Genomic DNA, 25773 nt, shown 5'->3' with positions numbered 1-25773 from the left:
AAAAAAACTCTGAGAACGTTGAAACCAAGGCTTGAGCTTTGATATCCTAGGAGCGAATTCGCCGATCGTCGTCGTCGCTCTTCTCCGAGGGGAAAACTTGATTCTTCTGCGCATGCGCGCCCGAGCTAAATCGACGTCATGAATGGCCACGACGGAATCCACTTGACTTTGATTTCAGCGTCACGGCGAGGAGCGACATCGAAGATCTGTGATTCGCTTCTAGGAAACCAGGACTTGATTTAGCTGGCGCGCGCATGTCTGGAGCATAGCGTAACGCCGAAGATCTTTGATTTCCCTCCTAGGAAACCATGCTTTTAAACACGTGTTATCAGTCAACAAGGACAACATTTTGTAATGTTTTTTTTTTTTTTTACTTCCTTGTATGAAGTACAGGAAGTAATGTTTTCACTCAAATTTTGGCCTAAATGTTCATTTTGCATTTTTCAGAATGGATGATGAGTGATTTAACTATTGAGTAACGTATTTAGGGATGAATGATCTAAGCATTGTGAAAGAAACCAACTTTCTCATACGAAAAACGAGATAAATCTTTGAAATAAATCTTCATGTTATGATAAAAGACAGATACAGAAATAAACAAACAAAATTAATTTAATTTAAAAAAGACATATTAAATTACGCTCTCATATATATTTTTCTATCACTAAAGTTATTTAGTCATCTTAGTTTTGAGCAAAAAAGTAAGAATATCTTACCCTTTTCACAATTATCTCCAGAATAGCCAGGTGGGCATGAGCACGTATACTCAATTTCGTGACTTTTACAAGTTCCTCCGTTCTGACAAGGACGTTTGAGGCATGGGTCGATCGCTAAAGTAAGTTGAAAATCAAAATGTTAATCAGCAGGTATTTAAGAAATTTATAAAAAAAGTATTAATTATTTTTTAAAGTGCCCCTTTTTTTGTCACCCGTGTTAAAAATCAAAATATTTATCAGTAACTATTAAGGCAATTTCTCTGAAAATTGTGTACGGCATAGTAATGGAAATAAACTTAAAATATAAACTATTAAGGCAATTTCTCTGAAAATTGTGTACGGCAGAATAATGGAAATGAACTTAAAATATAAACTATTAACTATTTTGTTTCATTTAAAACATGAACTGGCTAAGACACGAACGGCATGGTGCTGTACCAGTAATAATAAAGATAATGATAATTTTAATAATTACAAAAATCACATTAAAGTTAGGCTTAAGGTTTTCACTACGTTCCTGGTCATTTACTTTAGACATTCAAAATAAACAATAGGTTGGAAATGCCGATTACCATATGATAGCGCAGAGACAAACCTAATGATTCTGTATTTGTGGCTTTTAAACACTGTGTGTTCAAATGCATACTGCCGAGCCAAATACAAAAGTCGTATCTGCTCTTTTCAATCAACACTGTAAAAACGATTCAGAAACGTTCCTGGAAAATAATGGGCAGCTGATGTGCCTAATTTCTGCCAGTAAGATACCTTACAAAAATCAGGAACGTTTTCAGCTAAAATTCAGTAACCTTCTTGATATTATCCTGGAAGCTTCCTGAAAAATTCAGAAATCTTGCCGTTAAAAGCCAGTCGTGTCTCTGGAAAATTAGTGTCAACTTGGGAAGGTATAACATAATAGCTTGGCATCTTCCTGATTTATCGAGGAAGTTTCCAAGAGCAGTATTGCAAACATGGCCAAAGCTAAGCCAGAATTGCTGAGAAGAATTTCACTCGCCTGCAATTCTTGCAAAGCAACGTAGTCCGTACTTATTCGCTCCCTTTGGGAGCTTAATTAGCATGGATAGGCCGTAATTTCACTGAAGCCGATACACTTAATAAATACGCTCAGTTAATTTTTAAACTGGGAGCTAAAAATATTTTTTAAAACAGTGAAAAGTATGCATTCGTGAAACTTGTAGCAATTCAGGAAACTTTTTGACAATGACACTGGGGTTTTCCAGGAAGTGGATAAAAACCATTAAAATCCCGAAACGTAACACGGGAATACCCAGTAACGTTTCAGAATTTTTTTACAGTGGAAGTTGAGTTACGTCAATGGAAAATAATAATTAAAAAAAAAAATCGTATCATGTAAGGACTAACTCTTTGAACTCCCAATGACAACAATACTTTTTAAAACACAATGAATGCATAATACTGCCGTTGAAAACATTGACGGACAGAAATACTATTTACCGTGTGGAAGGAATTTTATTAACATTAGGACAAGTGGCAGATGATCAAAGCAAAATCATCAAACATTTATAGCATGTACCAGAAACCTGTCGACTGTGTATAGTTTTTAATGTATCGGCAGAGGACCCGGATGAGAGGTCATGGAAGGTCACTGTGACCTCCCAAGAATTTCCGTATTTGGCAAACTTTTTCTGACGATTCGGTAAAATTTCGAGTTCTATTTGGCAAAATTAGCATAATTATGCGAAATGTGAAGTACCCTTCTGCAAAACTAATCTCATTGGGAATAAATTTGGATTTCCATTCGGCAAACTTATTACCATTAGGTGAAATTTAGAGTTTCATTCGGTAAAATTACTATCATTAGGTGAAATTTGGAGTTCTGTTTGGCGAAATTATCATCATTTGGCAAGATTTGGAGTTCCATTCGGCAAATTGAAACTTTTCCTTCCTCCAAACATTTAAGTTCGGGGTACTCCTGTGCATCGGCTGTATTTGTGCGTAGTAGTTCAGTAAATAAACAATCTCTTGAAACGCTATGAATTATTTAGACTGACCCTGTTTATCTTTTCCCTGACCATCTGTTCTTTAATATCTCAAGTACGTATTCCAAATCCACAATGAAACTAAATACAACAAAAAATTTCGTCGCTTAAGTTCTGCGTCTGTGCAATTTGAACAAATGAAGTATTGAGTGTAATGCACAAGCCCGATAATGTATTAAATAGGAAAACGACCTCATTTTGAAAGTGAAACTTCGTTACGCTGTTTAATATAACACTGAAGCAAGGTTTGCATAAATATTGCATTTATTGTAATGGCGCAATAGAGAACGTTATTGTTATTAATTTCTCAAAATGTATCTGGTAAAAAGAAATGATACTGGGCAGAAAACATAATTGAACTGCCAAACTAAACGGCAATGGTAACTAGCTATCGATTCAGCATATTCAGCCCAAAGCGCATCGGTTAATTTCTATAGTCAAACAACATTTTTTTAAAGTCTCCTTAGAGCAACAATAAAACATCTAATCCCAGGAATAACAGCAAGATATCCTACTGTAGCTTTGAGGTGACGATGTGCTTGCTAGTTCACATTCGTGAACAAAAGAGTGTTTCCTTATAATTGCTCCTAACTGATGATGAAGAGTTGTTGAGACGAGACTGTTGCAATGTGCATAGTTATCGAATGGAATCAAACTATCTTACGAAAAAGTTTCTCTCACTGTGTTTAATAATGTATCTGAAGCACGAAGTAGTACTGCGTTTATTTGAGAAAAATAGATAATTTCGTTACTGTCATTGCCTTTGTGTTGTTTGAATTTTATTTTTATTGCTCTTTAAAAATGTAAGGTCATTGCAATTTTTTCTTCTAAGCTTGTCCCTGCAAACTGCTTACTATCGACAGACGAATTCTAAATTCAGTTCCTGATCTCCATCATCTTCTAACAGTTAAGCATGAAGCCCTAGGATTGACATACCGTACGAAAAAGGTGGTTTGTTCATTCCCATGACCCATGCCAGAGATTGAACCGGGTCATCTCGGTTAGAAACAACACATCCCAAACCCCCTAAGACTATAAATAAAAGTCCTTGTACGCACGGTCAAACTTACTTGCTTTCGCTCAGCTTTCCACCCGGAAGACCTGTGAGACTAATCTCAAAGAACTAGTCTCACGGCATAAAAATACACCAAAAATTATCCGTATTTTAATTGGAGTAGAGAACTACATAACTTTGCTGCTGCTGAGGGAGAATTTGGCAAAACAGAAATCTAAATTAGGCATAAAGAAAACTAAAAAACTCTTTCACCCAGTAGTAAGTAGCAGATGGTTGAAACTGATTATGTGAAACATATGAAAAATTTTAATTGTACAGTTAAAATAAAACGTAGTACAAAGAACAAGGGTGAAGATAAAACTTCGTATTTTTTTGAAATTTGCCTTTGTGTTCGATAATTAATGTTTGAATGCTTACATAGCATGTGCATTATTCAGGTAGCAGGTGGATTTTCGCAAAACCTTACTATTTTTGAACAAAAATTGCAAAAAAAAAAAAAAAACATTTGTGCTATTAAACAATTACGGTTAAAGAATTTAATATTTATAACAGCTTACCAATACATTTTTCTCCCTTGACTTCATAACCCTCAGGACAAATGCAAAGTATATCATCAATAAAAATTCCTTTGTCAAATGTACAGTTGGCGCCCTTGCCGCAGTTGCATGCTAAGGAAAACAATTAGTGGCTTTTTAATAAGTACATACAAGAGCAAAATGCATGGACGACTTCGAAAATGTTGTAAAGGGAATAAGCAGAAGAATACAAGTGGATGAAAAAAGTGTTATGGAAAATTTAAAAATAAAAAATATATTAATATCAGAAAACAATAACCAGTACAGCAAGGATTGCACAATATTCTATCTGTATTTTATCGAGAAGTGTTACAAAACGGAAATTCAAAAATATGTCAGTCGAAAACAAAAATTTTAAATATTAAAACATTTATTTCCGAAGTTAATTACTAATGGTTCCAATTCGTTTGAAAATTAAATCAGCACACTTCTATATTTATATAGCTGAATAGTGCACTAGACAATTATTGTACTTAATCTTTAGTACCCACTTATAATGTAAGCAAAACTAAGCTCTTACCTTTACATTCATATTCATCATATGGACCAAATTCCGGATTACAAACACATTTTAAGTCTTCATTTTCTTTAACACAAAATCCATTTTCGCAGTGGCAATCTTCTAAGCTCAGAAAATATAAAGCAGTGATTAATAAACAAAGCATTGTTTTTTCCGCATCTGCTTAAATGTTCTACTTGCAAGCTTTTTAGGAACAAAAATTCAAATCGTGATACGTAAACACTAAATTAAGTTCACGTGGGTCACATTTTGAATAAACTCTGTAAATTTCCATTTCATTGCTCATTTCTGAAATAACAAGGTATTAATTCAGAAACAAAGGAACATACTATCATGCATTATCAATTTCCTAGTATCAGCTAAAATTTTCTTTCCAACCGTTTTTTAAAATTCTTGTTTACATTTGGAGTAGCTCGGTAACGGCTCAAATGATTTCTTACAAATTTTATTTCTAAATAGGGTTTGCTTTCTAAGTTTATCTATATGGGTGTCATTTATCAAAAAAACGCGATATGAAAAACACACAAAAAAAGTTGTACTTCCTCGTACGAAATTACAGGAAATAATGTAATGCCAAAAACATTTTCACTGAAATTTTTGTATAAATGTTCATTTTACTCACCCCTGACTGAATGATGCGTAGTGCTTTCGATCAGTCCGCTCGTACATTTACCCAAGAACGTATGGATGGCCCAAGTTTCTATTTTGACTATCCCCGAATTAATTTTTACGAGTTTTCTCGTGACATCTGTATTTGCTTATGTATGCATGTAAATACGTATGTATCGGGCATAACTCAAAAATGATGTGACGTAAAAGGTTGATACTTTCTTTTTACTTCCTTTTATAAAAAAGGAAGTATTGTATTCGCGAAAAAAAAAAATTCACTCACAAATCGACTTTAATTTCCATTTTACTCACCCTCGATTGAACATTGAGTTTTTTTTTTTTCGACTCGACCACACGTGGATAAGTGCCTAAAAACGTATAGACACGCGAAATATCCATAATGACGATTCCCGAGTTAATTACAACGAATTTTCTCGTGACGTCTGTATGTAAGTATGTATGTATGTATGTGTGTATGTCGCATAACTCAAGTACGGTAAGTTCTAGAAAGTTGAAATTTGGTACGTAGACTCCTAGTGGGGTCTAGTTGTGCACCTCCCCTTTTGGTTGCATTCGGGTGTTTCTAAAGGGGTCTTTTGCCCCTTTTTGGGGGGAAATCATTGTTAATTTCGATGTAAACTCAAGTGGTGTTATAATTTGGGCGGACACTTGGCGATATATTGCCAGTCTTTTGGTCACCAAGTTTTGTTTTGTCACAATTGTGTTGTCACAAATTTGGCCTTTTTTAAAAAAATTCTGTTTTAATTTAGCCACTGTTGGTGATATTTAGAGAGTAAACAATTGAATCACATTAAAATTGCCAGTAATGGGGAAATGACATTAAATTGGAGTAAAAGGAAGTCATGTGATGCACACATCAGCTCGTTTAGTGTAAATTTAGAGTTGTGCATTGCTGAGCTGGGCATTTTCCAAAAGGGCGTTTGGCTGGAATCGGATGATGAAAAGGGGGTGTTTACTCGCTTTTCAGTACAAATCGGTATTGGTTTCAATCTACACAGATCATAGATGCAGACTAAAATATTCTTACACACTGGTGACAACTTGGTGACACAATACAAAGATAGGGACAAGTTCAGTGGCAAAAAGGAGTTCTCGAATTTCATGTCATTTTTGCTCTTCTGGTGATATTTAGCAAGATACCCCATAAAACTGTTGATATTTGAAAAATTCATCTCTCTAAAACTTCTATCTGAATCGCTTTGGAACAAACTAGAGTGTAATGATTTAAAAGATTTTTTTCTTAATCTTAAGCATATCAGTGCAAGGTACCTTTAGGTTAAGGTAATATTAGAGAGAATTAACAAGGTCATAGTTGCTAAACTTCCCGGAAAGTACAGTGTCTATTACAGTTTTCATATGGTAAAAGAAGAACATGAAGAAGCACCTTGAATTAACAACAGATTTCCTTAATACTGTCAATATTTCAGATTTACATTTTCAAAAAAATGTCAAATATTTCCCATTCACAAATATGTAATAAACATTCTATTTAGATAAACTATCTCACACAAAATCACCTGGTAACAATAACTCAATCTGTTAAAATGTGCAAATATGACTTCTGTTTTTAGCACAGCAGTATGAGGAGGCCTATATATCGCACTGAACGTACCTCTAGATCCATATTTTCTCCAAGAATAAATATTTAAAAAAAGAAAAAAAAAAAACCTCCAAGATAACTCGGTCGCCCAGATATTTTATTTTAAATGGGCTACTAAGAAGTTCTCTACATGCCACTTATACTTACTTATCCCCATCAAGTTTCTACCGTTAATCTTTATGCTAAAGCATAAAGATTTCAAATTGCTATGTAGCATGACATATAGTATACGTTTCAAGCCCTGTAAACGTTCTGAAGCAGACTTTTAAGGGTACACAGTACCTTTTGAAATTTTTTTTAAAATTTATGAATATTGTGTTTTTTAAATACTGTTTAAGGCTTTCACGGCGGGCGTCAATATGGGGAGATAACATTTCCGGGTTTATTGGCCTTGGTCTAATTGGAGTAGAAATTCCAGACGTTTCGGCTTGCTTTACTGCAGCCATCATCAGTGGTTTGAGTTTGGTGAGACTGATTCCTGGCTTCGGTGGCTCCGGTATTTAGGCAAACTGCTGCTGGTCCTGATTGGGAGGCGTTCTCAAGCCGCTGGATGAATAAGGTTCCTGATTGGATGAGATTCAAGCCGCTGGGTGATCCTGGTACCTAATTGGATGGGATTCACAAGCCGTGGTGGCTACCGGTTTCTGATTGAGTGGGACCACAATATGTTTTAGACTGTTGTGGGGAGCGGATCTAAGGGCAGGGTGCCATGTTTTTGGTAAATTGAAATTCTGCTCTTTTCTGTTGAAATTAAAGGGGTGTTTGAAAATTTTTATAGCTTCGCGATGAAGACGGGCAAAGTAATGAGATGTTGTAGCCAAGATTGAGTCAAGATTTGAGCCAAGAATGTCTGTAAATTTGATGTTGTGGACTCCTTCTTGTTGGCTGTGTTCGGCTACGGCTGACTTATCATAGTTTCCTAAACGGCAATGACGAACATGCTCAGAAAGGCGTGTATCAAGAAACGCCTTTAATTTCAACAGAAAAGAGGAGAATTTCAATTTACCAAAAACATGACACCCTGTCCTTAGATCCGCTCGCCACAACAGTCTAAAACATACTGTGGTCCTATCCAATCAGAAACCGGTAGCCACCACGGCTTGTGAATCCCATCCAATCAAGTACCAGGATCACCTAGCGGCTTGAATCTCATCCAATCAGGAACCTTATTCCTCCAGCGGTTTGAGAACGCCTCTAAATCAGGACCTGCAGCCCAGCAGCAGTTTGCTTAAATACCGGAGCCATCGAAGACAGGAATCAGTCTCACCAATCTCAAACCACTGATGATGGCTGCAGCAAAGCAAACCGAAACGTCTGTAATTTCTACTCCAATTAGACCACGGCCAATAAGCCCGGAAATGGTATCTCCTAATATTGTGTTTTTTTTTTTTTTTTGAAACCATAACATACACACCACATTTCACAACCAATAATTTATTTTCAAAATCTTAAAATATTGCCCACATTTTTTAAAAATTAAAAAAAAATTGGGAAATTTCAATTTTTTAAAATCTTAAGGGTTTCTTTGTTTTTAACTTATTTAAAAAAAGATGTTTGGTAAGCAATCACAATATGCACCCCTAAAAATCTTTGCATTCATTTGTTTATATATGTAATGGAACATTTTCTGTGATTAATTATGTAAAAAATCGTATTTTTTTTTTTTTTAAATTTTGTTTTTAAAGGTATAACATACTCTAAACATTTGAGTAATTTATAAAATTCTTATCCAATGCACGGTTTTGTCAAATATGTTATCCCAATCGCAAAAAGTATTACTTTAAAGCTGTATCTTGAACAGAAAAAAATCCTTAGGGATTCTAATGACATGAAAACACGAAAAAACGATCACCCAGAAAAAGCAATTTAAAATTTTTCTTTAGCATAAGAACATATAGCGAGCATGACCCAAAACTACTCATACAACTTTTTAAATATTTGAACTAAAGCAATGAAACCTGTGTTTGGAATAATTTGTAGTTTTGAAATAAGCAATAAAATATTTTTTTGATCGTTTGATCATTTTTGAGGTATTGTGACCCCTTAAGAGAAGCACCATTTTTTGCAGCAATGAAAAGGCAGATCGAAAAGGAGCGTATAAAAATGTATTAATTCTGAGCATTACTTAAACTATATTTTAAAAACATATATGCCCTGTTTCCTTTAGAATTTACACTAATGCCTCAATGTCTGCAACTGTCTAACCGGTAAAAATTTCCCGAAAAAGTAACGGAACTTAGCTTTCTTGCGAATTACGCTAGAAATAAAGGTAAGGGAAACTTACTTATTTCACATCTGTCACCTGAATACGGTTTTGGACAGTTGCATTTGTATGACAGACCAGAAAATGTGCATTTTCCATTGTTAAGGCACGGTTTATCGCTGCAGGGATCTGGAAACAGAAAGCAAAAGCTATGAAGAAATACTTTTTAACAGGTGAAAAACAAATGCTTTTTAAGTAAAATTTGTGCAGTCCAAAACACATTTAATTTAGTACAAATCTCTAAATAAAAAGACACTACTACTTTTCTGTCACGGTACATTCGAATACGTAACTCAACAGTTCTTCTTCTTCTTGCTTATCTCTCTGTTCTGAATCAGATCAGATCCATGAGGTTGTTCGCCTTAATCAACTTCGAGACAGATACAGGTCTCTTCAGTAGATCCTCTCGTACCAAACCAACACAAAAAATCAGATGTTGTGCAGTGGCCTCTTCAGTATGACATTTGGTGCAAATTGGGAAAGTTCTATTACCATGGGAAAATCTGAGGGTTTTTAGGTGACTTGTGTTCAGGCGAGCCAAAGCAGTTTGATCTCTCCTGTCACTCAAATCCAAGGGAAGCACCCTCGCAAAAATACCATGGATGCTGTTTATAGTACCCTTACATCCGGTTGAAGGTACGTCAGAGGATCCCCACTATTCTGAGTCATTGTAGAACCCTCTTTCGCCAGTCCATCCGCAATATCGCTATATCTCAAATTCACATGAGATTAATCCATTGTAAATGGAGTTCACAAGAACCGGACAGACTCTTGAGCTTTTTAACAATTCTTATTCCCTTTTGATCTGCAATGATTCTCCAATTTCGACTCAACAGTTGATCATAAAATAGAAAATGTCCAACATCAAACATTCAGGGTGAGTCTCGTACCAATTCTTACCGTGCAAAATTCTACCAATCACGTGGACGAAATTTCCTCTCATTCAACAATATATCAAATTTGTCACGTGCTTAATTACGTGTCTTAATTAAAATCGACAGCAAAAAGTTAATCCGATGTATATGAGAACCGGGCTCACAGTGGCACTAAGATGAGAATAGGGAGTTAAACTCTCAGAGCCCATTTTTTTTACTCGCATTGCCTATCCCAATTTGGTAGTTTAGATGCATGTAAGGAATGTTATGATCCCTCCCTACGCCCCAAAAGCAACTTCTAGCTGCGCCACCAAAGCTGAAAACAGCGTGGCAAAAAAAAAAAAAAAACTTTGAAAATGCTTCTGACACCATGTTTACCGTTTGTTATGAAAATGTTGTTGTTGGTGTTTTCGTATTTTCTTTTCCTTAGTAAGATATTTCTGACAATTTCGTTACCTTTTTTGTCTTCGGCTTTGAAGGCAAGTTTATTCATCATAGAGTAGTAGTGTGAACCAAAAGTTTACTAAATTTCTCATTAGTGTTCGCTGTTTTATTAGATGAAATGGTATTTGATGTTTGTGATTGGGTATTGATTACAATTCAAGGTCTGGACAATTTTCGGTTGTTTTGTTTTCGTCTTTCCTGGGGTCTAGAAAGCTGCAGATCTCCACCTATTTTTGTCGCTTGCAGTCAGCAAATTTCTCTTTCAGTTTCTCGGTTACTTCAGAAAGTTTTCCTAGATTTTCTACAGCGTTATTGGATTTAAGAAGTTAATATAAGTTAGCTCTTTTCCGTTGATCTAGGAATTGGTTTCAACATTTTTTCAGTAGAAAAGCCATTGTCTTTTCATCTTGCCTCCCGGGTACTCTTCCTAGCTGGGACAGTAATATTTAAATTAAAAATCTACACCTCGGTATTATGGTCTGCATGTGTCTGTATAGTTAATCTAGGAGGATTATGAAACTAACATAATGTGTCCCTCGAAAGTTCCATGCATATTTTGTCGGTTCTATTGATTCAAGTTACTCCCAAAGCGCAGTGATGATTGGTCTATAGACACTGTATTTATTTCTTAGAACCTCTAACTACAGCGAATAGAGATTTAAAAGCTTGCTGCTGTAAAGTCTAATGCTCATTCTATTGTCTTGGACAGATATGTAAGCTAGTTATCATTTAAAAGCAGGAATCGAATGTCGTTAAATAAGTGTTCTAATTTCTCTCCTTTTTCACTAAAATGGGGAATCCCCAATATGAACTTTTTGAGTAAATACCTCCTAACATGAAGATGGGACCAGACTTGTTTCCAGAGATATGATCAATATTGCTTTCAGATTGGCAGGATGATAAACATTGATGAAAAGTATCGTGTGCCGGGCAAATACACTTTAAAAACCTGAACCCACGTGTTGAAAAATGATTTATTACTGATGAACACGTCAATTACAAACAAGAAAAGCTAGTCCACCTCTGCTTCTACACACACACACACGTTCTGTCCCCATCTCTCTCTTTCCAACTGTTTTATAACTCTTCAGTTTCAGACTGAGCTTGCTGTTTAGCCTCGTCTCTTGCATACGACAATGCATATTTCTTCTGTTATCAGGCGCAGGAGTTCAACCTTTTTTTGCTGAGTGAAATTTATGTTCTATTTAAATTATTAAAGATCTCTCAAGCAGAGTCAACATATTCACCCCGGACTGCAGGATCAGACCCAGCGGTTGCCCCGGACGTGTTAGCATGATCACCTAAAACATTTAAAAGAGTATCCATGGGGGAAAAGAGTTCCCAATGCCCTCGAAGGGATTGGAACTCAACCTTTTTGGTCCGAGGGAGGCATTTTATTTCCTTTACCACCCAAAGGATTCAATAAAAGCATTCAGTAAAATATACATTTCATTTTACTGGAACATTAAGGACTCTAGTGATTTTGGAATCTCAAGCACATCTTTAAATCCCACATAAATAAATTTTTTAAATAATGGTGAAGAGCATTGATTTATAACTAAACATTTTTTTATTAGCAGTGCGAAAATTGTTAACATGCAAAATCTTCCAAAGAAGTGATGCAATCATCAAAGGAAAAAAATTATTGTTGGATATGGAAAGGTTCATTCCAGTGGATCACTGCAAATTGCAAAAAATGTTATATAGTTTTTTGGCAGTAATTTACTTCGACTCTTGCATCGAATTACCAAGTCGTCATTATCATATTATATTTTATCTATTGAATGGGTATGATAGAATGATGTCTAACCCTGAGAGAGAGTATTTTTTCCTTTGAAGTTCATTGAGTAAGGGAAGTGTTACTGGCGGTGATTTCGATTAAACTAACTACACAATACTACTTCAAACATAACTGAATTTCCGCATAGCCAAAGCCACTTTCCCTTTTTAATGATTTCTCGAAAAATACGTTCTCAAGGTCCGAACTTATATTTTCAAATAAGTCCGACAGCGGCTCATCAAGCGCGTCTGGGTGTGCAACGACAATAGCTGCCGGTAGTTATGCTACGTCATTTAATCATTTCTTATGGTTATATCATTTTTATGTGCTGAGTTCTATTTTTGCTTATTTTAATGTCCTAGTAGCTACTTCTAGATATTAGTCGCACCTTCTGGATTGTAACAATTAATTTTAAATCCTTAAACGGATTAACGTTAAACGGTAACACATCACTTCTGAGCAGTGATGTGTTACAATAGACTACATACTTTCAAAACATTGTTTTGCTTTGTGTCTCTATGAAGGCAATGTACGTAAGGACATTTTAACATTATACACTAAATTAAGTTTACCTGTTTCACACTGAGCTCCAGAGAATGGTGATTTGCAGGTGCAGTTGAAAGAAGTGCCTTTAATATTGCATGTTCCATTGTTTTTGCAAGGATTTGATGTACAGGGACCTAAAAATAATTTTATTTTTAATATAGGCCACCACCAGCAATAAATAAGATAAATTTATTATTATGAAAACCATCAAAAAATGTTTACATTCTCAATTGACATTTAAAGGCAATATTAGTGTTTAAGCACATTGTATAAAACATATTTACTATTTTCGCATTTAGCTCCAGAGAAAGGTGTTTTGCACGAGCAGTTGAATGAGGTGCCTGTAACATTGCATGTCCCATTATTTTGACAAGGACTCGGGGTGCAGGGACCTAAAAGATAATTATATTTTTTATGATTAGTCGCTACCAGCAGTAAATGATTCAAAGGTTTTAGATGAAACTCTCAAAATTAGTGCAGAAAAACTCTAAAATAGGAAAATAAATCTGGAAAAATCAATCCTTAAAAAGAAACCATCACTGTATATCCTTTTTTTAGGATATACAGTGGTGGACAAAAAGCTGCAAAAGGCTCATATTTTATAGAAATTCTCGAGAAATTACGGAGCAATTGCTCTGTAAATTTTATGACTTTAAAGGTATGGTTCAGCTGACATCTTAAAATAAAGATTAAATCACTCATGCATTCAAGGGAACAGCAAAAAATTGAAGAAACCATAAATCTTTTCTGCTCATTCCTTCGTCGTAAATATCTATGAATTAGCTTTAAATTTCAGCAATTCGTTTGCTTATTTTTTTACAGTAATTTTATAGATTTTCGTGAAAGTATTACTTATATTAATGAAGATATAAGCATTTCTTTCAAAAATATCAATTTTGCTTTCCTGTTTTGACTCTTAACCAAGTTTTCCGTCAAACCTAGCCAAGCTTTCAAAAAAATTGATAGCTTACAAGATAATTATCATACTAAAACTTGAAGTACAAATTTTGAAAATTTGATTAAATATGAACATTTAAAGAAATTAATTTTTCACTCCCCATGCGCAAAAGATATCAATTTATAACGCTAAAAATTTCATAGTCAAATAGATTTCTCAACATAAATGAAAATTTCATTTAAATATCATAAAAACTTAGAAAGATATCAGTGACCTTTGAGCCGCATTTCAATTATTCTCGGATTGAAGACGAATCGTAAGAGACCGTTCACAAAGAATCTTTTTTGATTACGCTTCCCAATGAACGATTGCAGGTAAATGTTGCAAAATAGCAACATTTACCTGCAATCATGATTCGTTGCCTTTCCGAGAATAATTGAAATACGGCTCATTAGGTCGCCGATAACTTTTTAAGTTTTTATTTTTTTCAACTGGGGATCTTTTTATTAGTTGCCAAATTTATATGGCTGGGAAGTTTTGAATGTTAAAAATTGCTATCTGTCATCTTTACACAGTGAGAATATAACTGCTTTAAATGCTATATTTTTTTTAATTTTGAAAATTTTATTTCAAATATTTTGGAGTAATGATTTTCTTGTATGCTGTTCAAGTTTTCTGAAAGTTTGGTAAAGTTTGAACAAAATCTCTGCACGTTATGAGCCAAAAACATGAGAACAACATTAATATTTTTGAAAGTAATTCTTATATCTACGTGAACTTATGTGATACACAGAAACTATAAAATTATTGCACATATTAAGTATGTAAACTAATTACTGAAACTTACAGCCATTTACAATGAGGGATGATCAAAGAACGCTTTTGATTTTTATTTTGTTGCTGGTATCCAAAATACATGGGTGATTTAATTTTATTTGATGCATGTCAGCTTTAGCAAACATTTCATGTGGCAATATTAACGGAACAATTGCTCTCTTGTTTCTCGAGAAATTCTTCAAAATTTTGAGCTCCACAAGTGTTAAAGTTTTATATAATACGGTACTGTATCACATGTCGGATTTAAAAAAACAGTGATATCCCTGGATTCCAACTATTTGGTGGGAATTTTACTAAGGCATTTTGTTTTCATAGTCGCAATTTTTCTATTTAATGTGTTTTAATTTTGTCACACGAAAATTTTTATTCACGGCTTTTTAGCCTACTTTCCCAGTAAAAGTCAGAAAAAGAAGAAAAAAGCATGAAAGAAGGCTTAATGCATTTAAAAAATATCGCGAAGTCAAAAATAAAAAAATAATTAAATAAATATCGAAAAATTAAAAATTGGAAAGTAGGGTATTGAGATGGGAAAAAATGTCTGTCGGTCTGTCGGTCGGTCTGTCTGTCTGTCCCCCCCCCCCTAATAACTTTCGAATGAATAGTCAGATTCAAAAAAAAATTTTTTTTTGTTCGAAAGATCTCGGCGAGGATACCTCATTCTCATATTTCACTTTTTGATTTGAACTATTTTTTGTTCAATTTTGAACAGTTCAAAAAAACGTAACATTATCGCCTACGGGGAAATTCAAGGCAATTCCGAACTGTGAGGCGAATTTGCTTCAAACAAACTTTGTAGGAAAAAGCTTTTGATGAAAAACTTGTATATGAAATATCTTTTTGATTTGAACAATTTTCCGTTCAATTTTGATCAGTTCAAATTCCTTAACATTAGAGCCTACGGGGAAACTGAAAGTCAATGTAGATTCCGTACTTGAAGGTGGATTTACTTCAAACAAATTTTGTTGGAAATAGCTCTTGACGCCAAACTCCAGACTTCGACTCCGAGATTTTAGGGGCACTTGACTCCGACTCAGACTCCTGTGCCCGACAATTAATCGAACTCCGACTCCCCGACTTCGACTCTGATTTCGTAGCTTTGGCAAATTTTATACATGAAGGACAAATGACTGACTCCGATTCTTAAATATTCGACTCCGACTCCTTTACCCCAAAATGAGATTGACTCCGACTCCGCAGCTATGGTTTAGACTGTGAAATAATTATTGTTGATCTGACTTGTTTTTATTTTTACGCTAAAGTTTTATTTTAGGTATTCAGTTTTCGGCGAATAAACTCGAAGTCATTTATGTTTCTACATAAAGATATGCGCAGACGATTTTTTTTTTTGACAATGACAATTATTTCTTTGAGTTGACATTTTATTTTTTTTATTTATTTTGGTAAGTGCAATAATTCATTAAAAAAAATGTTTTTGGCAACAGGGGAAAAATAAACGTTTTTTTTTTTTTTGATATGATGTATTTATTTTAATGAGCTTATTAATTTTAATTATTGTTTTTTCGTTTTGAAAGCTGTTAAAGATTTTTTTTAATGGAAAAAAGTGTATTAGCTGCTTTGTTTAAAACGTGCTGCTTTTTTTTTTCTTTTTTTTTTAAAAGATGAGTGAAGAATATTTTATTCCTAGAAATCAGCTTAAAGTATTTTGAAAATATGTTTGAAAACATTAGTGTCTTTAGCTATTTTTGAGAATATTGATCAGGTACTAGAAAGTAGTATGGGTATACGGGAAAGTAGGCTCGTCTAGTTCTAGACAGAACTTCTTGTTAGATGTGTCGATACTATAATTTAAATTAAATATCTTGTTTGTTTTTTATTTTACATTATTAGATCAGATTAACGTATGTCAATACGAAGTTGCATTCTGAAAATTAAATGCGAATTGGTCTTCTTGCTCTAGATATGGGGTTAACTACATATATGGAGCTATGCTAATGTTTTTATTGATAGAACAATATAAGTTGATGAAAAAACAAGTAAACAAAGTAGAGAGTTTCCGAATGATTGCAGCCACGTTTCAGGAAAACTGGCGCAACGTTTAAAATCAGAAGAAAACAATCACTCGTGGATAAAACGGTATGAATATATTCTATTAAAAGGTATTAGAGAGAGAGAGGAAACAGAGAAAAAAGGAACATATCCCTTGAGGGATGCCAAGCGATAAAAGCTCTAGTCTAGGAATACTGAAAAGTAGGCTACTGGCTATACCCAAGTCACAAAAAATGGTAGTCACTGTTGCATTTTCGGTAGCCTTTTTACTTCCTTTTACAAAAAAGGAAGTATTGTTTTCGCGAAAAAAATTTCACTCAAAAATCGGTCTTAATTTCCATTTTGCTCACCCCCGAATGAATGCCGAGTTTTTTTTTTCGACCCGATCACACGTGGATATAAGCCTAGGAATGTACAGACACCCGAAATATCCATTTTGACGACCCCCACGTTAATTACAACGAATTTTCTCGTGACGTCCCTATGTACGTATGTATGTGCGTATGTGTGTATGTATCTCGCATAACTCAAAAACGGTATGTCCTAGAAGGTTGAAAGTTGGTACGTAGACCCATAGTGGTGTCTAGTTGTGCACCTTCCCTTTTAGTTGCATTTGGATGTTCCTAAGGGGTCTTTTGCCCCTTTTGGGGGGGGGGGAAATCATTGTTAATTTCGATGTAAACTCAAGTTGTGTTATAATTTGTCGGACACTTGGCGATATATCGCCAGTCTTTTGGTCGTCAAGTTTTGTCGCCAACTTGGGGACAAATTTGGCGATTTTTTTTCTTTGGTTTCAATTTGGCCACTATTGGTGATATTTAGAGAGTAAACAATTGAATCACATTAAAATTGAAAATAATGGGGAAATGACATTAAATTGGAGTAAAAGGAAGTCATGTGATGAACACATCAGCTCTTTTTTTAAAAGAAGTGCTCAAAAAGTATTCGCTATGCGTAATATTAGCAACAAAATAATAGACTATGATACTCTACAGAAACAGCAAGTAGAACATCACTGGATTTTTTTTTAATCTAAAAATATAATAAGCATAAAACAAAAGCAAATGTTTTGAAAGTTTTTAAATGTAATACAAATGCAGGCAATTATGGAAAAATGAAAGCAAATGTGAGAACTTGTAAAGGCTTTGGTTAATTTTTTGATACGAAAATATTTGTAACCTGATACTGTATTTATTTTTCGGGGAATTTGCAATGGTAAAGGATTGTAAACGAAAAACAAACCTTTACCAAAAAAAAAAAAAAAAACCCTACTGTTAATAACGAATCCGTTTTTGAAAACAAGTAAATGTAACATTGTACGGAATCACTGATTGTGATACTTAGAATGAAAATATTTGGAATGAAGAGAATGACGGAAAAAATTACTTGTACGAAATGAAGATAGTGCTCAATCAATATAATAACACACACACACACAAATTCATCAAAATCGGTTCAGTGGGACTTCAGTGACAAACACACGAACAGAAGAAATTCATTATATAAAGATGTGTGCATCAAAAGTGTAATTGCTTCGTAAAAATTACCTGTTTCACAAGTGTTTCCAGAATATGGTGTTTTGCAAGAACATTGAAAATCTTTTCCGACAACTTTGCAAGTTCCTCCATTTTTACAGGGGTTGCTAGTGCAAGGAGTTACAGCTATAAGGTAAAAAACTATTAATAAGATGAAACTTATTCCTTAAAGCTAATAGCAATCATATTATAAATGCCCTGATATTTAATATTTTTTTGAAGTGATATTAAAAAGACAATGTTTTTCTTTTCAACAGTTATTTGTGACAGAAAATATAATGTAGCGTTTTACTGATCAGTTGTATAAATTACCTATTGTACAGAAACCAATTCGAAGGACTTGCAGCAGCTTTTTTTCAGTTTGAGTTGATATGATGTTAAACTAATCGCAACAAAAGTAAAAAGTGCATCCAGCGCAAGTTATAAAAAATTCACTTTTTCTATAAAAGCTTGGATTTTTGACTGTAGGTCTAGTTAGGTCTGGGGTTAAAAAAATCGTTCTTTCCACTGATGTCAAAACAAAAACTGGAATTTGTTCACATTCAACGTTGGTTTTAATGGAGAATGTAGTGCTTCGAATCAAGCGAAGCCTTGAAAAATGCGAGTTAGAAACGCAAATAGCTCCCGACGTAACTATGCTACTGAATTGAAACAAATTACATAGAACGCGGTAAAATCTGTCCTTTTGAATGATATATAATATTAATATGTTCAAGTAATTTTTCACCCAAAAATTTGGGAGTTTATTTAAAGATTATGCTTTAAATTAGAATTAAAAAAGCTATTTTTCAAACAAATTTCGAACTAATCTGCAATCCTTTCTGATGCTAAAAGACACAAACTGAATTTTTTTAACAAAATTGGTTGAATAGTTCTCGCGTTGTGCGCGTTTAAACACACAGTTGCTCTTTGGATACTTTCTTTTATACTATGTAGAGATTGAGATAACTGCCATTTTTTGCTCGTTGTCTTTACTAATAATAAAGCTGAAAATCTCTCTATCCGGAGGCTGTCTGTGGGATGTCTGGATCTCTGTGACGCGCATAGCGCCTAGACCTTTTGGCCGATTTTCATGAAATTTGGCACAAAGTTAGTTTGTAGCATGGGGGTGTGTACCTCGAAGCGATTTTTCGAAAATTCGATGTGGTTCTTTTCCTATTTCAATTTTAAGAACAAAAATATCATAAGATGGACGAGTAAATTACGAAATTATCATAACGTAGAACCGTAACATGGGCACAAGCCAATTAGCGAGATACGAAATTATCATAACCTGGAACCGTAACATGGGTACAAGCCAATTGGCGAGAAAATTCACCATACATTTTTTGTAAATATACAGGCTAACCAAATATACCTTTTAATTTTTCTATTACGGACACAAAGCCGTGCGGGTACCACAAGCAATCAATAAATCATCTACTTATTTTATTTCGTATTTTTTAATGCGAGCCATTGAAAATGAAGATTACTTTTATGCTATATTTTTACACTGAAGAATACGAAACGAAAATTTTTGCTCAGTAGAGTATTTTTGTAATATGAAGTTACCTGACGTGCAGTTGATTCCTCCAAAGCCATCTCTGCAGGAACAGTTAAATCCAGTTGGAGTTATGAGGCAAGTGCCTCCATTTTTGCATGGATTCCGATTGCATGGGGCTACAAAGAAATCGATTATTCAAAGAAAAATAAAAAAGTAGTAAAATTGTTTTGAGTTAATTAAAGTCAAGTTAAACTGTAATTCATATTCGACATTGTTCACATCCGGTTTTTATTGGAAATCATAGAATTTTAATAAAGAAGAGTCCCGAAAACCTGTCTTATCGTGGCTGGGCAGAAAAGTGACCGAGTTACTGAAAATGACGAACAGTCGATAATCAGCAGGATTTTCAACTTTTTTTGGTCTTGTCAGAATGCGACCGAGTTTTCTGGATTCGGGCAGCATATAGAGGATCGAGTTCTCGACACTCTACTGTATGAGATAATTGAAAGGGTTGTACTGTACAAGCATCATATGTGTAAATGAAAGACATTTCTACAAGTGGTTATGTAGAAGATGACTACCCACAAACCCACTAATAGGGATTGTTTCTCATGGGACACAGTATTTATTAATATTAATTTTTAAGGTAATTGAATCTTAAAAAACTGAACACTAAAAAACTATACTAAACATTTTTTTGAGCGCATGATATAATGTCATCGCGGATTTAACAAATTCGTGTACTGCTAACCTGAGTGACCATTTATATAGTACATACATTTCGTGAGTATGTGTAAAAGTCTCTTTGATTTTTAAATCAAGTTATAAATGTAAACTTTTTTTCTAGTAAATTTGCCAACGTTTTTCTACACTTTTTTGAGTCTATAATTTTAGTGAAAAACAGGTAGAAACTTTTACATACAAAAATGATGCAATGTTTAGGAACGCAAACATTCGCAACTTATGTAAGAAATTTCCCCAAAATAATTTGTTTTAAAACAGTCCAATCGTAATTATTTAACGTCATTTCTGAATAAAATTATTGAGCTCTGTAGTAAAAAGTTAAATATAAAACGTTACTTTAAAAGCTTGGAATATTATTTCAAATATTTTTATTAACTCATTTTTCAACCTACATAAGCAATAAAAAAAACTTCCAGAATCATTGCAAGTTTAAAATTTTTAAATACAAAATAAATAAATAAATAAAAAAAAATAAAAATAAATAAATAAAATGCAGAAGCAAATCTGGAAGCAGCAATTTAACTTAAAAAAATTGCACTACTGAGGACCCTTAGCTGGTGAAGTTTCCAAACATTTTCATTTGTACGGCGTTACCTAAGTAGAAGGTACGTTTCTTTGTTCTTTGTTTCATTTGAGTTAAATTTTTTCATACTGTAGTTAACAGTTTATGTATTTTTTGTACTTTGCTCATATTTGATTTTGTTTTTGTTTTTTGCATTTCTTTAGACTTCCAATTTGCTTGTTTGACTGGGACTGGTATTGCATTTCTAGGCTACTGGCCTGGAATACGCACGAAACAACTTATGGCTTTTATTTCCCTAGGGGGAGTTTCTCTTGACGAAGCCCTCCCCCCCCCTTTTTTTGAGTGCATGTCAACTACCAGACCCAAAAAGCTCCATTCGGCGCCTGATGAGCTACGTATATATATATATATACACACATATATAAAACACGAGATACATTTTAAGAACATTTTAAATATAAATTCAAAGACATTGAAAGAAAAATTAAAGAATAAATACTAAAGTGCGTATATATATATATATATATATATATATATATATATATATATATATATATATATATATATATATATATATATATATATATATATATATATATATATATATATATATATATATATATATATATATATATATATATATATATATATCTACACACACACACATATATATATAGATTGCTTGACGATTGCTAAGTAACTATTACGTGTTTGGAATAATTAAGAATAGACACTGATTAAAGAAACTGAACTAAGTACATATTTAACAGGGAGAATGTGCCTTTATTATAAGTACAAAATAGTACTAATATTACTGCATCGATAGAGCAAAAACTTATAATTATAAAAAAATCTTCCTTAGATGATTTTGAAACAGCTACAAAAAATTGATCTAGGTCAGAATGACGGAGACATGAGCAGCTTAGTATGATGTGTGATTACCACGGACATAAATGCACATTTTGCATCTGTTTTCCATACTCCCCATTAAACTATCGAGGAGTGCTGGGGAGACATTTTCCCACTCCTCTCTCAAAGCGGATTCCAGTTCTTGTACTGTTCTGGGAGGGAAGGTTCTTTGCGCAACACGTCTGCCAAGAGCATACCAGGCGTGCTCAACTCGATTTACGTTGGAAGAGTAAGCAGGCCACTGCATACCGAGAATGTTTTCACTTAGCAGTGTGTCTGATACTTCAATGCTCCTGTGTGGCAGTGCATTGTCGTTCATAAAGAGATAGTCTGGACCTGCAAATCCCTACAAAGACAAACATGATCCATTACAACTTCTCTGCAATATCTTTGCGACGCAACACTTCCTAGTTCAAAAATGTGAAGCAGTGTTCTATCATTGTGCATGATGCCTGCCCACACCATCTCGCATGGGCCGTACTGATCACGTTCACTAACAATTTTGTATGCATAACGAGTTCCACGCTCTCCCCACAGTAGTTGGTGACCAGAATCACTTGTCACACTGAAACGAGATTTGTCAGAGAACATCACTCCAGACCAATTTTGACGATCCCAGCTAACAAGTTCCATACACCTGCGTAATCACTCTCGATGATGGCGTGGTTGAGGTGGGATGCAACGTAGGGGCTTCCGTGCATACAAGCCAACATTACTTAGTTACCATGAGATGGTTCTCGCAGAAACATGCGTACCGGTAGTGGTTGCAAGATTTGCAGCTATCTGTCCTGGAGTGAAATTTCTGTTCCGTTTTGCCACGAGTGCTACATAGCGATCCTCTGAAAGTTTGGTGTTACTACCACGTGACCCGGCATGCTTTCGCAAAGCATTTCCACCTTCAGTGGCCTTCTTTAATCGCGAGATAACACTTTTTAATACACGCATTAGCACTTTGCAGGTAGCAGTAGCACTTTGACCTGCTACCAGTCACCCAACCGCTCCTCCACGATAGTAGGTACTCAAATAATGTCTTTCCGACATTTTACTGTTAAATATTTCAAGAACCAAACAGAACTTCAGAGAAAAAACTTTTCCACATCCAGCACTATTTTTGTTAAACACCAAATAGCGTGAATTTTCGTACGAATCTTGTGCTTGTATGCACTGCCTTTTATACAGATAACGAGTCTTGATCTACCACGCCATCTGAACTTGTATTTATTTATTGCCCAGCTGTCTGAGGCACAAATTTGCATAATTGACTTGTTCCTTAGCAATTGTCAAGTAGGTGTATATAGGTGTGTGTGTGTGTGTGTGTTATAGATAGCAGTTATTGCTTTTAATGTATCAACTTCCCTGGAAAGACTTTTTCATAGATGCGTCTGCAATAGTAACAGTCGAATGCAACTCATTGCGAGGTGTTATGTAATTGACATACATTTTTTTCAGAATAAAGGCATGATAATTTAAAACATGTACGACGTACGTTTATTTCTGAGCTAATTGCCAGTCTACGTGTACAGTACGTCATTGACGACTACGTGACAAAAGCGTCTTGACATTTGTCGCCTTTCTCTAAAGCACACGACGTTGAAGATTTTAAACAACTGAATGAATAAATATTTAAATTCATTACCGTGAAGGATAAAAAAATAATATAAAATGCAATAATAGTTTACCTAAACCACAGTTGGTTCCAGTGTAAGACTTTCTACATGAGCATTTATAACCAGTGCTAGTCACCGTGCAAGTGCCGCCATTTTTGCATGGATTTCTTGAACATGGTGCTGAAAATGAACGAAAATAGCAAGTCACTATTAAATTGCAGAAAATGGGTCTTGCTATGCCCAGAAAGAAGAGCAAATCTCATATTTCTTACCTACGACCTCGTAATACTAAATGCCTTTTGCTTTCTCGCATTGAAAATAGAACAAAAATGAACTAAAAACAATAGACCGAGGAGTCAATGTCGGTAGGGAGGAAATTATTGGCGAAGAAATTAACATTCTGTAAGTTTTTAAATGAAATTAGAAATTAACCAATTAACGATTTGATTTGAATTGTTTTGATCCATTGCTATAGCAATGCCTCCATTGAATAGTGACTGTTTTTTTTTTTTTTTTAATTATTGCAGTAGGGTAACGGCATCAGTAAGAGACATGCTTAAGACATCGCCTTCAGGTGAAACTCAGTTTTCTGAGCCATTTAATGTATTTAAATTTTTAAAACGAATTTTCTCTTATGCAACTACATCTCATCCAACGTTTGGCTACTTCTAGATCCCTGAATTAGTTGATTCTAATTTTATTTGCTCAATTTCAAAAAAAGGTTCGACCCTCAGTAACAGACAACGACAACTCTGATGATACCGAGTATCAAATTAGATGAGGAAAGGATGAGTACACTGTAAAAACGATTCAGAAACGTTCCTGGAAAATAATGGGCAGCTGATGTGCCCAATTTCTTCCAGTAACATATCTTGAAAAAATCAGGAACGCTTTCTTCTAAAAGTCAGTAACCTTTCTGAAAAATTAACCTTGAAACTTTATGAAGACGTGCGAAATCTGCACTGTCAAAGACAGTCATGTCTCTAGAACCTTCTAGAAAAATTAAGTAGGTTTAGTGCAACTGATTAGAACCTTCCCAATTTACCAAGCAGGCTCCATAAAAAGCAGAGCGACCACGCCCAAAGCTATGCAAGAAGGAACCAAGCATATCTCTTGCCTGCACTTCCTGCTTTGCAAAGCTGTAACTATCCGTTGACTTTTTCGCTCTCATGCGGAGCTTAGTCAATCTGGACAAGCCGTAAGCAACCATAGGCCGATACACTTAATAAACACGCTCATTCAATCTTTAAACTGGTTGCTAAAAATATTTTCCACAACAGTGAAAAATCTGCACGCGTGCAACTTGTAGCGATTCAGGAAAGTTTTTTGTGAAGATACTTGTTTTTACGGGGAAATAGGTGAAAACGTGTGAAATCCCGAGACGTTCCACGGAAAATACCAGTAACGTTTCGGAATTTTTTTACAGTGTAATAGACAGAATTCCCCTTTTCTCTTCCAAATGTGTAAAAGTTCTTTCATTTTATATCTAAAACCTTATTAAATTCTAATAAACATGAAACACCGGTGGATCTCGGCGGTGGCTGTTCATAACCTTCCATCACTGCCTTGTAAATACCAACACTGTAAAAAAATTCCGAAACGTTACTGAGTATTTCCGTGTAACGTGTCGGGATTTCAATGGTTTTCTATTCACTTCCTGGAAAAATCAAGTATTATTGTCAAAAAGTTTCCTGAATTGCTACAAGTTGCACGAATGCACACTTCTGACTGGGGTAAAAAATATTTTTAGCTCCCAGTTTAAAGCTTAACTTTGCGTATTTATAAAGTCAATCGGCTTCAGGTTACTTACGTCCCGTCCATACTGATAAAGCTCCCAAAGGGAGCGAATCAGTATGGACTACGCTGTTTTGTAAGAGTTGCAGGCGTGAAAATCCTCGATATCTGTTTGCAATTCTGGTTTAGCCTTGGCCATGTTTGCAGTACTGCTTATGGAACTCTCTTAATAAATCAGGAAGGGGGGCCAACAATTACATTATACCTTCTAAAGTTTGCTCTACAGTTCCAGAGACACAACTGGCTTTAAAAGGGAAGATTTCTGAATTTTTAAGGAGGTTCCCGAGATAATTTCAGGAAGGTTACTGATTATTAGCGGAGAACGTTCCTGGTTTTTGCAAGATATGTTACTGATTGAAATTGGGCACATCAGCTGCCCATTATTTTCCAGGAATGTTTCTAAACCGTTTTTACAGTGAACTTGCTAATAAAATCCACTCTGATAACACTAGAT

General features: G+C 34.6%; 1 protein-coding gene across 1 annotated transcript in view; it reads right to left on the bottom strand.

Moving 5' to 3' along the window:
• Positions 1-25773, bottom strand: part of LOC129228707 (neurogenic locus notch homolog protein 1-like) — a 206080-nt gene that overhangs the window by 154387 nt on the left and 25920 nt on the right. The window lies entirely within an intron of this gene.

This window comes from Uloborus diversus, chromosome 8, assembly GCF_026930045.1.
Source record: "Uloborus diversus isolate 005 chromosome 8, Udiv.v.3.1, whole genome shotgun sequence".
Taxonomy (NCBI): Eukaryota; Metazoa; Arthropoda; class Arachnida; order Araneae; family Uloboridae; genus Uloborus; species Uloborus diversus.
The sequence above is the reverse complement of the archived record's forward strand: the minus strand, read 5'-3'. Positions and strand labels throughout refer to the sequence as shown.